The sequence below is a fragment of the Oncorhynchus masou genome, chromosome 31 (assembly GCF_036934945.1).
Source record: "Oncorhynchus masou masou isolate Uvic2021 chromosome 31, UVic_Omas_1.1, whole genome shotgun sequence".
Classification (NCBI taxonomy): Eukaryota; Metazoa; Chordata; class Actinopteri; order Salmoniformes; family Salmonidae; genus Oncorhynchus; species Oncorhynchus masou.
In genome coordinates this window covers 63,476,494-63,493,983 of record NC_088242.1, presented here as the reverse complement: position 1 = coordinate 63,493,983, position 17,490 = coordinate 63,476,494, and the positions used below count along the sequence as shown (strand labels likewise).

The 17,490-nt window shown below is 43.6% G+C and overlaps 1 protein-coding gene and 1 pseudogene across 2 annotated transcripts in view; one reads left to right on the top strand and one right to left on the bottom strand.

Moving 5' to 3' along the window:
* LOC135524983 (1-aminocyclopropane-1-carboxylate synthase-like protein 1) overlaps nt 1-7,335 on the bottom strand; it is a 31,956-nt pseudogene extending 24,621 nt beyond the window's left edge.
* Nucleotides 7,336-8,279: 944 nt separating this feature from the next.
* Nucleotides 8,280-17,490, top strand: part of LOC135524269 (furin-like) — a 174,773-nt gene continuing 165,562 nt past the window's right edge. Inside the window, exon 1 of one of the 2 annotated variants that reach the window (XM_064951670.1) lies at nt 8,280-8,938. The gene's annotated coding sequence lies outside the window, so the exon portion shown is untranslated. Of the gene's footprint in view, nt 9,382-17,490 lie in introns of both variants that reach the window. The other variant, XM_064951669.1, reaches the window with a different exon arrangement.

Below are 17,490 nucleotides of genomic sequence, written 5' to 3'. Positions count from 1 at the left end.
AACTCTTATTGGTCTATACACTAATTTACCACATGGTAAATTAAAAATATGGTGGAAGGAAACTCTCGCCCATATTTACTCCAATCCAATGTTTATTTTACTGTAAGAATAATCAAGTTAGCTACCTAGATGTTTTTCCCTCTTAGCTACTGATAGCTAGAGATAGTGATGCAAAAGCCGAATATGTCGTTGAAACATTCACAGTGTAGGTTGGGAAAAATAAGTAAAGTAATGACTTCTCCAAAAGCTAATTAGAGTGAGGAGTCAGATAACCTGGAGTCAGATAACCTGGAATCCAATCAATGAGATGAGAATGGAGATGTTGGTTAGAGCTGCCTTGCCCTATAAAAAACACTATCAAAATTTGAGTTTGCTATTCATGAGAGGCATTGCCTGATGTGAACCATTCCTCGAACAAAATAAATCTCAGAAGACCTAAGATTAAGAATTGTTGACTTGCATAAAGCTGGAAAGGGTTACAAAAGTCTCTCTAAAAACCTTGATGTTCATCAGTCCACGGTAAGACAATTTTTGTCTAAAATTTGAGAAAGTTCAGCAGGAGTGCCGTCCTGCACAGATGACTGCAAGAGCACAGTGCAGAATGCTCAACGAGGTTAAGAAGAACCTTAGTGTCAACTAAAGACTTACAGAAATCTCTGGAACATGCTAACATATCTGTTGACGAGTCTACGTTACATAAAACACTAAACAAGAATGGTGTTCATGGAAGAACACCATGGAATAAACCACTGCTGTCCAAAAAGTGACAGCAGTGATTAACCAGTGATTAACCAGTGATTAAGTGATTAACCAGTCATAACTAGCCAATGGCAATGCAGATTACACAGTAAGCAACCGATCGATTAAATGCAGGATATGACAACATGCACGTCTGAAGTTTGCAAAAGTGCACCTTGATGTTCCACAGTGATACTGGCCAAATATCCTGTGGACAGATGAAACTACAGTTGAGTTGCTTGGAAGGAACACACAACACTATGTGTGGAGAAAAAAAGGCACAGCACACGAACATCAAAATCTCATCCCAACTGTAAAGTATGGTGGGAGGGAGCGTCATGGTTTGTGGCTGCTTTGCTGCCTCAGGGTCTGGAAAGCTTGCTATCATCAACGGGAAAATGAATTCCCATGTCTATCAAGACACTTTGCAGGACAATGTTAGGCTATCTGTCCGCAAATTGAAGCTCAACAGAAGTTGGGTGATGCAAGACGACAACGACCCAAAACACAGAAGTAAATCAACAACAGAATGGCTTCAACAGAAGAAAATAAGCCAGAGTCCTGACCTTAACCTGATTGAGATGCTGTGGCATGACCTCAAGAGAGCAGTTCATACCAGACATCCCAAGAATATTGCTGAACTGAAACAGTTTTGTAAAGAGGAATGGTCCAAAATTCCTCCTGACCGTTGTGCAGGTCTGATCTGCAACTACAGAAAACGTTTGGTTGAGGTTATTTCTGCCAAAGGAGGGTCAACTAGTTATTAAATCCAAGGGTTCACATACTTTTACCACCCTGCACTGTGAATGTTTACACGGTGTGTTCAATAAAGACAAACTTATAATTATTTGTGTTATTAGTTTAAGCCAGGGGTGTCAAAGTCAAATGGACGGAGGGCCAAATAAAAAATTTAGCTACAAGCCGAGGGCCGGACTGTTCGAATGTTCATTGAAAATTTTTTAAATGACGCATATAGTCTAGTGAACCTAATTGAACCTACTGAAAACCTAACAAATATATTCCAATATGATCAGATAAATAAAGCAATATTTTCTTATGGCTCTGTCAGTAATCTTTAATTTTCAACAGACACAAAAGACAAATTTCCTTTATATAAAAATCCCCATAACATGAACATTAAATGAAAGAAACCGGTATTCAAGGCACCATCAGTAGCCTATATTTTCTATTTTAGGAAAAAAAAGTGGGCTAAATTTACTTCAAAGAAAAAAACAATAATAGCAATTTTCTATCATCCACTCAACTGAAATATTTTAAAATATAATTGGATTGAAATACAATAAAATAAAGTGCAAAAATCTATTAATCAAAAACAACACTTTGTTTAAGGAGAAGTAACATGCAGTGAAAACAAATATTAAACTTTAACTTTTAAACTTGAACTGAGTAAAAACTCTAAATATGTGATTGCACAGTAATGTTCACTTGTTTGAGGTTGTGGTGATACTTGGTGGTGTCCCATCTTTTCCACAAGTTCATCAATGTTTGCAGGCTCTGAGCTGAGGAAATCCTCAGAATTGAGTGGAGGTGTTCAGCAGTAAGTCGACTTCTGTGTGATGTTTTGTTCAGGTTCATCAAAGAAAAAGTTGTTCACACAGGTATGTGCTGCCAAACATAGACAACGTTTGAGCAGATGCCTGGATGTATACCCAGGTGCAGCTGGGGCATTGTGTCGGGGAGGAAACGGATAACATTTCTGAATGAATAGCACCCACATGCAAAATATTTTGCCCTCAGTGCATCATTGCATTGGAGGTCAATCAACTCCTGAGCTTTCCACGTCAACAGCAAATGGGTTACCGAGCAGTTCCAACCTGCTTTTTGTGCTTCAAAGTCAGCAAATCTTGTCCCAGTCAGCGGCAAGCATACCTATTTTATCAGCCAACTGTGCGCTCGGGAACGCACTGGTAGAGAGCTTCTCTTTCATGGTCTGGCAGCTGGGAAAGTGGCTCAAATTTTCTTTCCGCATCCCACAGAGTCAGTTTGGTTTTAAATGCCTTCACTGTACTGTACATATCAGAGATGACATGATCCCAAAGAAGACCCTGCAGCTGCAAGTTCATTGCATTCAGATGACTCGTAATGTCACACAGAAAAGCCATTTCACACAGAAACATTTCGTCTCGGAGTTGTGTTGTGTCTTTCCCTTTGCTGTCCAAGAACAGACAAATCTCCACCACTAAGCTGAAACATCTTTGAAGCACCTTTCCCGTTTTGCCATTTTTGATGGGTATCTGAAAGTTAATTTTACTGTGATGATTGAGAACCATGCTGTGCCAATAAATATTGAAATGAAGAAGCCTACTGCTAGTCGTCACCCTGGCCTAACCATTGTGGGAAATGTAGTATTGGTGCGTGTAAAAGATCTGCGGGCTGCGGACTGCGGTCTGCGGGCCGGTTCTAATAATAAATCAAGATCATCCCAGGGGCCGTAAAAAACCTTCTCGCGGGCCGGATGTGGCCCGCGGGCCTTGACTCTGACATATGTGGTTTAAGCGGACTGTGTTTGTCTATTGTTGTGACCTAGATGAAGATCAGGTGAAATTTTATGACCAATTTATGCAGAAATCCAGGTATTTCCAAAAGGTTTTTCTTGCCACTGTATATATACAGTACCAGTCAAAAGTTTGGACACACCTAGTCATTCAAGGGTGATTCCATATGTGTTATTTCATAGTTTTGATGTCTTCACTAGTATTCTACAATGAAGAAAATAGCAAAAATAAAGAAAACCCCTGGAATGAGTAGGTGTCCAAACTGTTCCTCATCAATCTACACATAAAACCAAATGACAACGCAAAAAAATGTTTTAAAAAATGCTTGCAAATTTATTAGGGGAAAAAAACAACAGAAATAACTTATTTACATAAGTATTCAGACCCTTTGCAACCAACTTTAAGGTGCATTACCACTCCCAACTGGATTGGAGTGAGGACCTCAGTTCATCTTTCAATCCGACATGTGGATGGATATATGCTCCTAAAAACCAACGAGGAGATGAGAGAGGCAGGACTTGCAGCATGTCAAGTGTCACAAATTGTCACAAATAGAACCACGCTACGCAGACACTCCTTGAAGCGTGAGAGCAGTATGGGAGCAATGACTGAATAACATGTAACACGACATGAGCAGTGTGGTCACCATGTTACAAAATAAATGTACACATACATGTTATTCAATCTTTGCACCCACACTGCACACATGCGTCAACGACCCACTGCGTAGCCAGGCACTAAATTAGAACTTTAGTTCTATCTGTGACGCTTGACGCGCTGCAAGTCCCACCTCTCCCATATCCTCATTGGTTTTTAGGAGAATATACCCATGTGCCATCTCCTTATGTATGTGTTGGGGCTAAAAATAAATGCATCTACCCTAACTTCCGATAACATTTCTGAATGAATAACCATGCAAAATAATACAGGAGATTAGGCCAATCAACCTCATCTGCTATTTTAGCCAACCTGAAGTAGAGAATTGCGCGCTCGGCATACGCTCTTCTCACACCATCTCGACTGAGCCCTCTTGACCCAGTCCGGCAGACTTCCCATTGGTGTCATGCTCATCTCCAAACCCGATATGGTACAGCATCTCTGGGTGCGCAGCATCAGAGTTCAGCAGTCAATTCTTAGACTCTGCATCCTCACAATTTATCTCCAGCAGCTCCCCCAGCCTGGGCTGATGACCAAAAAGACCAAAGAAGAACCCGCCACGAACGTTGTCAGGGAAATGACCGGACCAAGGTGCAGTGTGGTGAGCCTACATTTCTTTTTATAATGAATGTTGCCAACAAAAACAAGAAACAAAAAAAACGAATGTGGAGCTTACTTAGGCTATACAGGCCACTAACAAAGTAAACTACCCACCACTAAGATGGAAAAACAGGCTACCTAAGTATGATTCCCAATCAGAGACAACAATAGACAGCTGTCCCTGATTGAGAACCATACCCGGCCAAAATAAAGAAACTAGAATGCCCACCCTAGTCACACCCTGGCCTAACCAAAATAGAGATGGCCAGGGCGTGACAGTACCCCCCCCCCCAAAGGTGCGGACTCCGGCCGCAGAACCTGACTCTATAGGGGAGGGTCCGGGTGGGCATCTACTTCGGTGGCAGCTCCGGTGCGGGACGCAGACCCCGCTCCACCTCTGGCTCCCCCCACTTAGGTGGCGCCTCTGGACTGGGGACCCTCGCTGCAAGCCCCGGACTGGGGACCCTCGCTGCAAGCCCCGGACTGGGCCGTAGAGAAGCACTGGCGGCCAGATGCGCTGAGCTGGCACCATCTGTCCTGGCTGGATGCCCACTCCAGCCCGGCCGATGCGGGGATCCCGGACTGGGGACCCTCGATGCAAGCCCAGGACTGGAGGCCGTCGCTGGAGGCTCCAGACTGGAGGCTGTCGCTGGAGGCTCCGGACCGGGGGACCGTCGCTGAAGCCTCTGGACCGGGGGACCGCCGCTGGAGGCTCCGGACCGCGGATCATCACTGGAGGCTTCATGCCATGGATCATCACTGGAGGCTTAGTGCCATGGATCATCACTGGAGGCTTCGTGCCATGGATCATCCCTGGAGGCTTCGTGCCATGGATCATCACAGGAGGCTTCGTGCCATGGACGAAGATCTATAGGCAGCCTGGTGTGTGGAGCTGCCACAGGGCTTACCAGGCTGGGGAGACATACAGGAGGCCTGGTTCTGGGAGAAGGCACAGGACTCACCAGGCTGGGGAGACATACTGGAGGCTTGGTTCTTGGAGCAGGCACAGGATACACTGGGCCGTGGAGGCGCACAGGAGGTCTCGAGCATAGAGCCTGCACAGACGCACCGAAGACACAGTGCGCAGAGCCGGCGCAGGACATACTGGGCCGTAGAGAAGCACTGGCGGCCAGATGCGCTGAGCTGGCACCATCTGTCCTGGCTGGATGCCCACTCCAGCCCGGCCGATGCGGGGAGCTGGAATGTAGCGCACCAGGCTGTGAATACGCACTGGAGACATCGTGGGCTCCACCGCATAACACGGTGCCTGACCAGTACCACGCTCCCTACGGTAAACATGAGGAGTTGGCTCAGGTCTCCAACCTGACTCAGCCAATCTCCACGTTTGCTCACCCAATTATTTTGTGGGGGCTGCCTCTCTTGCCAACGACTCCTCGTATTGTCGCCACTGCTTTCACCGTTTCTATCTCCCCCCTTTGACGCCGATACTCTCCAGCCTTTGCCCAGGGTCCCTTGCCTTCCAAGATCTCCTCCCATGTCCATTCCTCGAGAAAATGCCGCTCCTCCCAGCCACGCCGCTTGGTCCGTTTGTGGTGGATAGTTCTGTCACGAACGTCGTCAGGGAAATGACCGGACCAAGGTGCAGCGTGGTGAGCGTACATTTCTTTTTATTATGAATGTCGCCAACAAAAACAAGACACAACAAAAACGAACGTGAAGCATACTAGGGCTATACAGGCCACTAACAAAGTCAACTACCCACAACTAAGGTGGAAAAACAGGCTAACGATAGACAGCAGTCCCTGATTGAGAACCATACCGGGCCAAAACATAGAAACAGAAATAAAGAAACTAGAATGCCCACCCTAGTCACACCCTGGCCTAACCAAAATAGAGAATAAAAGCCTCTCTATTTCCAGGGCATGACACCACCTGGCAGACCATGGAGGTATGCGCCTGCCCCACTTGGGGAGCTCTGGATGACCTGGTGGGCTATAACAGTACTGCCCAAAGAGGAGTAGACTATGTCCGGGTTGGTTCGCTAAAACCCGGTATATTACATCATAAGACTTCCACGACCTCCCGCCGCACATCATCTTGTGATTGACCTTGATGCGGTGGTACTCCAGTTGAATCCTTTTGATATTCTCCCTGCACTGGTCGCCGGTGTGATATAGATGCCTTTCTCTCGCAGGACGTCCGCTATTCGGTTGAAAACATGTTGATTTCTGAGGAAACTCTCCAGCTCTCGTTGGACCAACTCATCTGACCACTGCTGGAGCAGTTCTGCCACCTCTGGGTAAGACCAGTTGCTGCCCTGCTTATATTTTCTTCCGCAGAAGTTCATTTTAGATGTCACTTTGACAAATGATAGGTCCTCTGAGTTATCTTTTCTATGGAAATATAAACAAAAACAACCCTGTTTATTATTCTTTTTAATCATTAGACTGAGTTTGGCTAATGTAGCCAAATAGGCCTATGCTAGCAGGTTTAACGAAATTAGCTAATAAATAATCCGTAGGGTAAAATAGTGTAACGACCCTGGGTTTATAAGCACAGAAATCGACCCTGCCACACGAGCATGCTATTGCGGCACAGTTGATAACGCGCCGGACCTCGGGCTCGAAGGTCGGGGGTTCGAGACCTGCTCCCTGCTGTTTCATTACAATAGTTATAATCATACTATGAAGCACTCAACTTAAGTAATAACAAAATGGGAGACTATAACATCATCACAAAGGTTTGTTAAGCTTACAGTTGGTAGGCTGCCAAGAATCCGTTAGCTCTCTTCAGTAGGCGTGGCTACCAGTGCCTTTAGCTGTCACAGTTTACGCAACACTGTCTAGCCTGGTCTAGAACATGTTCTATTTTTGACGCAGTTAGCAACAATAGCATATGTAAAATAAAATGAGGGGAAGAGAATCCTAAAAATTCTACATCCGGGTTGAAGGATCATGTTGGACCGTATTAACAGCAGAGCCTCTGTTTATCATTGGGTTTGTGTGTTAGCAAGCGAGTCAGAATAAACAGGATCGCTCTTTTGCGCCCTCTCCCATACAACATTAAATCAAATCAAAATCCCTCTCGAGTGCGGCTCCTCGATTTGATTTTGACAACATTGCATGGAAGCCATTATTTATGCATGCACGGTATAAATCCGGTAGATGCCGCTCGTAGACAGTTTGGAAATGTGCTGGCACCACGTATGATCTAACCAAAGACATTAAATTATGAAGATAGACTAAGGGTGTGTTCGTAAAATCCCTCTCGAGTGCGCTCCTGTCGTTCGTATATTCAGAATCGTCAGATTGTCTGTTCATAAATTCAGAGCGATTCGCTCCAGGAGCGTTCAGAGCGCAGACTGGACGCTCTAACGGAATTGATCCGAGCGTTCTGACCACACAACGGCAGTGAAGCACCCAAGTTAACTGGCTTAAATTGGCTAGTTTGCTAGCTACTTCCTGACCAAAATGAGAGAACACATCATTCTGATCATTTTACTCGCCCTAGCAGAGGCTGTTTTCATGTTATCTTGGGCGGTAGCGACTAACTGTGCTGCTAGCACCAGTTAAACTCCGTTTTTTCCAACCTTTACTGACACCTGTCATATTCAACGGGTGTTGTGCATTCATAAATGCATATTCTGCACTCTGGCACCCTCAGACGAGAGAAAGGAGAAGATATCCGAAATTAATTTACGAACGCACCCTGAAATTGTCATGGCGACTTTGCCTGGCATCGGGTCGCGAAGAACTGCGCATGTGCCACTCTATAAGGTTACTTTCACGAGGTTGGAGTAATAACATGTTCAACTACTTAAGTCATTGGGTGGGATCTAGGTGGTGCTTTTTTCGATTTCGAGAAATTTAACAACTAAGGAAGAATTGTTCACTTCTCTCATTGACTTCCCGGAAGTCTCGTGATGTTGCGCCTCTGGGTTTAGAAACTCTGTGATCTAACGAAGACGTAGGGCTGAGGCGTGTGGATTTACTTCCTGGGATTTGTAGCTTGTAAATGCAGCGTTCAAATATCCGATGTACTAATTCGTTGAACGTGGCACGTGATTAACTATACACCCAGTTAGCGAGTCGGAAATATCAGAGTTTCTTAGTTCCAACTAGCACTTGAACGCGGCACGATTCCTAGCCAAGTGGACGATGTCAGTTTCTCGTATAAAGGAATTTATTACATTTTTAGAATTTTACAACATGCTTTAAATATAATAGTTTGTTCGAATAGAGCAGTATGCATGTCAAGGAATTGTGTTGAATGCCCTAACGTTACATAGGGGTGAAAAAACGTGTTGGAAGTCCTAGCTAGCTAGTTAACGTTACTCGGACAGAGGCTAGCTGAAACGACCACCATGAGAGGCAACGAGAAGACGTGGAAAGTTTACTCCGAACCAACGATAACAGAGGGGTGACAATATTGCAGTACCACGATACACCGGGGGACTTGGTGTCTGGGTATGTCACACGAGTCACTCCACAGAGTTCCGAGCCACGCCTCGAGAGGAGAGAGAGCTGTCAACCAGGCAGTTGAGACATGATTTGGTTCTTTCATCCGACAGAATGGTACACGTCATAGCCAACGTGTGTTGTTTTGCTCTTTGAGCAAAGAGGTTGGAGTTGGAGGTATCCCGATGTGGGTAGTGCCTTGGCGGGCTGGGAGGGAACGAATTAATGAGAGGCATAGGGTAGCATAAGAGCGCATTCTCTTCCAGTGTCTGACAGGGCTGTCAATACTTCACTTCACAATTTGGAGCTAGGACTCGGGAGTTCGGCGAACATTGGTGCTCTAGCTACACAGGACCAGCCAGCTGTCTGATGTTATGTTTTATTTGATGAAATTAAACCAGCTGTACGAAGCTTGCTTATTGAAGTGCAGGTCCTCAAAGAGAAAACTCGTGGTAAGATCTTGGCATAATATATTTTTTGTTTGTTTCTAAAGTAAGACATTTACTTGCCTTCAACTCTGTGTGTTTTTATTTGTTCCTTCATTTTATTTTATTTTTCACTTTTGTATGATTTGTTTTGCATAAATATTGCTATTACTTATTACTATGTTATTGGCATTTTGAGTAGCATATGTCATTGATAATAAGATCAGGAGTTACAGTGAGCCGACATAATATGACTGGTCTGAAGATAAGTATCAAAGAAACAAATGACAAGCTTATATGAGAGTCAGTTTATGTTCTAAAAATGAACTTTCTGTGACCCAGCTAATCCATCCTCGGGCTATTGTATATCTGATTATTCATGCCCATAGGAATCTCAGCAGGGTAAAACAAAGGTCTTACATTACTGTAGAATGCAAAACAATGTGAAGTGTGGCGGAGTTGTACTGTACATATGCAGAGTTTTCCGATAGGATTTACACTGCATGACACGATTTGCACTTTTTAAAGTAGATGTTTTGGTTACTTATCAGGTCCAACGTCTTAGCCTTTTAGTTCTACATTCAGGAGCGGTTGTTTTGTTTACCTGTGAACTTCTCTGACTGGCTAACTCTGGCTGTAACTGTTGAACATATTGACCGGATGGTTTCTAGAGTGACCTGAATCCTATTGAAATGACACTCACTTGGGAATGGCCTTTATTTAGGTGACACAGATCTGCAGGGAGGGCCTTGATGTTTTGTTCATTGGTTCTAAGGAGGTATAGAGTCACTGTCAGGGTGATATAGTGGTATGCTGACATACAACCCTCCTGAGGATTCCATTGACTCAGGTTGTATCAGCGGATTAATGCACCATGCAGTACTATGGGCTGGTGCTTGTCAGTGGCTGGCAGCATTCACCCACTCTCTTTGTGTTTTCCTTAGTAGAGCCAGTCAGGAGCTGAGTCAGACTGAAAATGAAGGGGAAATTCAGCAACTTTTCAAGGACAAATAAAGTTCACTTCCAAAAATGTTATTTTGTGAGTTTAAAACAAAAAACTATAAGTGCACTTTCATTGTCCTCCAAGAGTTGCTGCATTCTTCCTTAAGTATGCTCCTCTGTACAAAGTGAGCTGAGCTCAGAGAGAGAGGAGACAGTGATACCTAGCCACGGCAGCCTCAGTGACTCACCTTTACACAGCAGATCCACACGCTGAAGATGAGAACCGAGGTCACTGCCTGCCATGTGGAGGCCTCCAGGTGTGTGTGTGTGTGTGTGTGTGTGTCTTCCACTGCTGTGATGATTATTGTTCCACTCCCTGAGCATTGTGTGTCTCTAGAGAGGATTTGTGGTGGTATGCTCTGATTCACTCCTCTGCGGTTCAGTAGAAACTCCTGGAATATAAGCCTTTCTAAGAATGAGTCGGCCAGAGCTAGGACACAGGGCTCAAAACTGCAACCAAAACACTCGCATTTGCGATCCTTTGACTTGGCAGTGCTACACTCTTTAAAAAAAATGTTTATTGGTCTCTAGGGTGGCGTAGAAATTGTTTTAGCTGGTCACGCTAGTTTTTGGTTAACAATTAGCTTATTTTTTATAAAGAGTTATTCAAACAGCAATGGGTATGTAGACCAGGTATTCAAAAAGTTTGGTGATGAGCAATTGACAGATGATAGGTCCTCTGAGTTATTTTTTCTATGGAAATATAAACAAAAACAACCCTGTTTATTATTCTTTCACAATTCTCTGTCAATTGTGATGCGCAATTCAGTCATCATGCGCTGTTTGAATTAACATTTCTAAAGGCTTTCCCCAAAAAACCTTCCTCATCAAATGTTGACTGCAAAGGAGGCCTACCTAGCCGAATGATATCATGATGATTTTTACCAATTTCAGGGGCATTTGTTTTGCAAACTATGTCATAAAATTTTGTACAGTACAAAAACACCGCCAGCCAAACGCAACACAATGATCTCTTGATAGTCGTGCAATTGAAGTAAAGGGCAAGTACACCCTCCATTTGGGGGGGGTTGTTCCCAGACCTCAAAAGTGGACTCCTGCATTGTTGTGCTCCCCCCTAAAAGTGTGATTTTGAGAGTGAAAACCTGGGGGGGGGAGGGGGAGAGAACTCAGAAACCTGGAAAATAGAATTTACCAAAACACAACCTGATTTTATAGGGCCCTGGGTCAATGACGTGAAGTGTCCATTTTGGTGTCCGAAGCATATTTACAGTATTATAAAAATACATTATAAGATCTAACTTTCCCCTATTTATAGGCATAAGAGTATTCATTATGAATTCAGGGAGCTATAGAGCTCAGAAGTAGCAAAATGCCATTAGGATTAACTGTCCACAACTAAAATCAATATGCATAGATTTTTTTTATAAACAACCATAAAAATCCAATAAACTCCTCTGGCATAATTGTGAGGGTGTGTGTATTGAAAAAAAATAAAATAATGGTGAGGATCCTAACATTTGTTAAATTTTTATGCTTTAAAATACTTTAGTCCATACATTGGGATTTCATTAAATGTCATTCAGTAGAACAGACATTCAGGAGCCATTTCAGATGATTCTTTGCGATAGTCACATGACAGGATATTGCATCAGAAAGAAGATTCAGAAGACCTCCGCACAGTGCAGAAAGGTCAGTAAGTCTCTCCTAAAATGTTGATTATTTCACCTTTTTGGTCACTGGTACACTATAATGTCCTGTCATACGATGCAACTCTTTAAAAAATATATATTTTAAAATGTCATATTTGATGTGAAATTACTTTAAAAAGCTGTAGTTCAAGGCCATAGTTTTTTCATAGATGGATGGGCCTGTAGAATAAGTTCAATCAATCAATCAAATGTATTTATAAAGCCCTTTTTACATCTGCTGATGTCACCCAGCCCAAAACCCCAAACAGAAAACTTTGCAGGTGTAGAAGCACAGTGACTGGGAAAAACTCCCTAGAAAGGCCAGAACCTAGGAAGAAACCTAGAGAGGAACCAGGCTATGAGGGGTGGCCAGTCCTCTTCTGGCTGTGCCGGGTGGAGATTATAAAATAACATGGCCAAGATGTTCAAATGTTCAGAGATGACCAGCAGGGCCAAATAATAGTTCAAGCTGTTTTTTGCCATATGGTGTGTCAATTATGTCATTCATTACTTCGCATGACACATGTATCTAGTTTTTGTTTTTTAGGACTATTCTTAAGCTTTTAGGGAATGTAGTGTATGTTTTATTGATGACATTTACAGTTGAAGTCGGAAGTTTTACATACACCGTAGCCAAATACATTAAACTCAGTTTTTCACAATTCCTGACATTTAATCCTAGTAAAAATTCCCTGTTTTAGGTCAATTAGGATTACCACTTTATTTTAAGAATGTGAAATGTCAGAATAATAGTAGAGAGAATGATTTATTTAAGCTTGATTTCTCAGTGGGTCAGAAGTTTACATACACTCAATTAGTATTTGTTAGTAGGGCCTTTAAATTGTTTAACTTGGGTAAAATATTTTGGGTAGCCTTCCACAAGCTTCCCACAATAAAGTTGGATGAATTTTGGCCCATTCCTCCTGACAGAGCTGGTGTAACTGAGTCAGGTTTGTAGGCCTCCTTGCTCGCACACGCTTTTTCATTTCTTCCCACAAATGTTCTATAGGATTGAGGTCAGGGCTTTGTGTTGGCCACTCCAATACCTTGACTTTATTGTCCTTAAGCCATTTTGCCACAACTTTAGAAGTATGCTTGCGGTCATTGTCCATTTGGAAGACCCATTTGCGACCATGAGATCAGGACTGGCACAGGACGTGCAAGGCTAGGTAGGTACACAGGAGGCCTAGTGCGTGAGGCTGGCACATTTTTCACCAGCCGACTAACACGCACCTCAGGACTAGCATGGAGCGCTGACCCAGGTGCCATTAAATCCCCGACATGCTCCGTCGGACGAATCTTATACCTAAAGCACCAAACTAGCAACTCCCTCATTACTCTCTCCTCCAATTTCCCCATTAACTCCTTCACAGTCTTTGCTTCGCTCACCTCCAACACCGGTTCTGGTCTCCTCCTTGGCTCCTCACGATAAACAGGGAGAGTTGGCTCAGGTCTGTCTCCTGACTCAGCCACTCTCCCTCTGAGCCCCCCCCCCCAAGAATTTTTTTGGGCTGATTTTCTGGTTTCGCTCTTCGCCGCCGTGTCACTCTTTTCGACTCCATTCTCCTATAGCCCTCTTCGCACTGCTCCAGCGAATCCCAGGCGGGCTCCGGCACTCTCTCTGGGTCGGCCGCCCACCTGTCTATTTCTTCCCACGTCGTATACTCCAAGCCTCTGCTGTCCATAACGTCCTCCCTTCGCTGCTCCAGCTGCCTGTTAACACGCTGCTCAGTCCGTGTGTGGTGGGTGATTCTGTAACGGCGTTCTTCGTTTGTCGAAAGAAAGTCGGACCGAAATGCAGCGTGTTGGTTACTCATGTTTTTAATGGAACAAATGACGATACACGAAATAACTTATAAATACAAAAAAACAACAAACGGAACGTGAAAAACCTATACAGCCTGTCTGGTGAACACTAACACAGAGACAGGAACAATCACCCACGAAATACAAAGTGAAACCCTGGCTACCTAAATACGGTTCCAAATCAGAGACAACGAGAATCACCTGACTCTGATTGAGAACCGCCTCAGGCAGCCAAGCCTATACAACACCCCTACTCAGCCGCAATCCCAAATACTACAAAAACCCCACTATGAATTACAACAACATAAACCCATGTCACACCCTGGCCTGACCAACTAATTAACGAAAACACAAAAATACTAAGACCAAGGCGTGACACCCCCTTTTTCCTCCAAACATAACGATGGTCATTATGGCCAAACGGTTCTATTTCTGTTTCATCAGACCAGAGGACATTTCTCCAACAAGTATGATCTTTGTCCCCATGTGCAATTGCAAACCGTAGTCTGGCTTTTTTTATGGCGGTTTTGGAGCAGTGGCTTCTTCCTTGCCGAGCGGCCTTTCAGGTTATGATGATATAGGACTTGTTTTACTGTGGATATAGATACTTTTGTTCCGGTTTCCTCCAGCATCTTCACAAGGTCCTTTACTGTTGTTCTGGGATTGATTTGCACTTCTCACAAGTATTTTCATCTCTAGGAGACAGAACGTGTCTCCTTCCTGAGCGGTATGACGGCTGCGTGGTCCCATGGTGTTTATACTTACATACCATTGTTTGTACAGATGAATATGGTACCTTCAGGCATTTGGAATTTGCTCCCAAAGATGAACAGACTTGTGGAGGTCTATATTTTTTTTCTGAGGTTTTGGCTGATTTCTTTTGATTTTCCCATGATGTGCAAAGAGGCACTGAATTTGAAGGTAGGCCTTGAAATACATCCACAGTTACACCTCCAATTGTGTCAATTGGACCAATTATTATGTCAATCAGAATCTTCTAAAGCCATGATATTTTCTGGAATTTTCCAAGCTGTTTAAAGGCACAGTCAAATTAGTGTATGTTCTGTTCTACTTAGTTTATCTTCTGTAACTTCTGACCCACTGGAATTGTGATACAGTGAATAAGGGAAATAATATGTTTATAAACAATTGGAAAAAATTACTTGTGTCATGCACAAAGTAGATGTCGAATCCGACTTGCCAAAACTATAGTTTGTTGACAAGAAATTTGTGGAGTGGTTGAAAAACGAGTTTTAATGACTCCAACCTAAGTGTATGTAAACTTCCGACTTCAACTGTGTATGTATTTTTATGTGTTAAGAAATATTTTGTCTATCTATTACATTGTGGAAAACAAACGTAATGACAACATTATCATAGTTATTTGTTTTTTTGTGAAGTCACATATTCAAGTCATAAGAACTTAATATAAGGTTTTATTAGTGTTTTATCAGTACAGTTTTGATATTGAGGGAATATATGTACTTATAGATAGGTGCTTCTATCCAACAAAGAGAGAGTTGCACTGTTCAGGGCCTGGAAGAACTCAGATCCTCTTGTTAGGGAAGAGTGGCATCTGAGCAGGAAGCCTAGATATTATAGTGGTCATGCACTGACAAGTGCAGTTCAGTAACCAGCAAACCTGAATTAAGACTAAGTTCAATTGGGTTCACACTCATTTGAAGAAGGCTAGATCTTGTAGGTAATCAATACAATGTATGGGTGTCAGACTAAGCTGTGGGCTATTACGCAAAGGTTGTTTACAATAACGTTTAGTTAATATTAATGTATTGTAAGTCATTTTGACTATAGTCTGCACTATATCTCTGTAATTATATTCGTCTTGTGTTTAGCTACCGCAAATGTAAGGAGGGTGGGCACATAGACCATCGCCCAGGTAGGGAGATGACGACCTCTGCAGCTGAAAAGAGAAGGGATAAACGGAGGAAATACCTGAGGAGTCAGAGGCAAATGCATGCTGTGCGAAACCTCACTCCAGTGTCCATGGATGGTGACCATCTTGAGGAGCACCCTGAGCAATCTACAAGCTCAACAGCAGCACCCACCTCAACCCTCAACTCCACAGCAAAGCCAACCACCTTAACATTACCCACCTGAGATGCCACCAACATAGCAGGGACAACCACTTGCTTCATCAACCCCAGAGAGAAGTGATGTAGAGAATATATCCAGTTAGGTAAAGAAAAAGCACAGTTGAAGCAACAAATGATCAGACTTGAAATACAACTTGCACTGTCAAAAAGAAAATGAGAAAGAAACTGGTTGCAGAGAAGAAGGCAAAGGTTACTAAATTATTGTGTAGGGATGAAAATAGCAGACTTCTGAAGCACAAAGAAAAAGTTCAGAGACTAGTCCTTCCCAAAGTTATTACAGTGAGGTAGAACTAGCTCTGCCTGAAGTGAACACCACATGGCAGCAATGGGAAAGAGAGGAGACCAGCAATGAAGAAAAGACGTGAAAAAAAAACAAAAGACAGGCGCATGGCAGGATCTGAACAGAATCCTGAATCCAAAACTCAACCTGCTCGCCAAGCACCATTTCATTAAGTTGAGAAGTGCCAAAATCTTTTTTTATTTTAGAAAAATTTGTACCCCTTTTTTCTCCCCAATTTCATGGTATCCAATTGTTTAGTTGCTACTATCTTGTCTCATTGCTACAACTCCCGTACGGGCTCAGGAGAGACGAAGGTTGAAAGTCATGCGTCCTCCGATACACAACCCAACCAAGCCGCACTGCTTCTTAACACAGCACGCATCCAACCCGGAAGCCAGCCGCACCAATGTGTCAGAGGAAACACCATGCAACCTTGGTTAGCTCGCACTGCGCCCGGCCAGCAACAGGAGTCTCTGGTGCGCTATGAGACAAGGATATCCCTACTGGCCAAACCTTCCCTAACACGGACGACGCTAGGCCAATTGTGTGTCGCCCCACGGACCTCCTGGTCGCGGCCGGCTGCGACAGAGCCCGGGCGCGAACCCAGAGTCCCTGTTGGCACAGCTGGCTCCCTTAGCCACTGCGCCACCCGGGAGACACTAAGTGCTGAAATCTTAAATAAAACATTGGCGACAATGAAGTGGTTGTTCACATGGACGTCTCAGAAAACTATGCACGTTAATTGCATACTAGTGTGTTGTACACGTTTCAGGGGTGCCAGTCATATGCTACATTATCAGATAGCGTCCGCCACGATGAAAGACCAATGTGAGCACACCTTGAGCCTATTTTGAAGGAAGTGAAGGGGCAAAATCCCTCTATAACTATTCTTCACTTCATGAGTGGCTATCCTGTCACACAGTACAGGAGAAAAAATAATATTTGACCTATTCAGCACACTTCCATTTCTTTTGGGATTCAAAGAAGTAACATGGAACTTCTTAGAGAAGGGATACGGTAAAGGTGCTCCTGATTTAAGTCGGTGGAGCAGGAAAACGTACGTAGTGCTGATGACATGGTGAAAATGGGAGCAGATATCCAGACCCCAAATGATCTGTACAGCAAACTACAGGAAAACATAAGCTCAAGCGTAAAGTACTTTTGGATATCTGAAGTTGTGTGTAGATATGACGATGCAGTGCAGAGTCAGTTGCAAGTGGTTAATTTTAAGACACGAAGGTCAGTTAATCCATAAAATGTCAAGAACTTAGAAACTTTCTTCAAG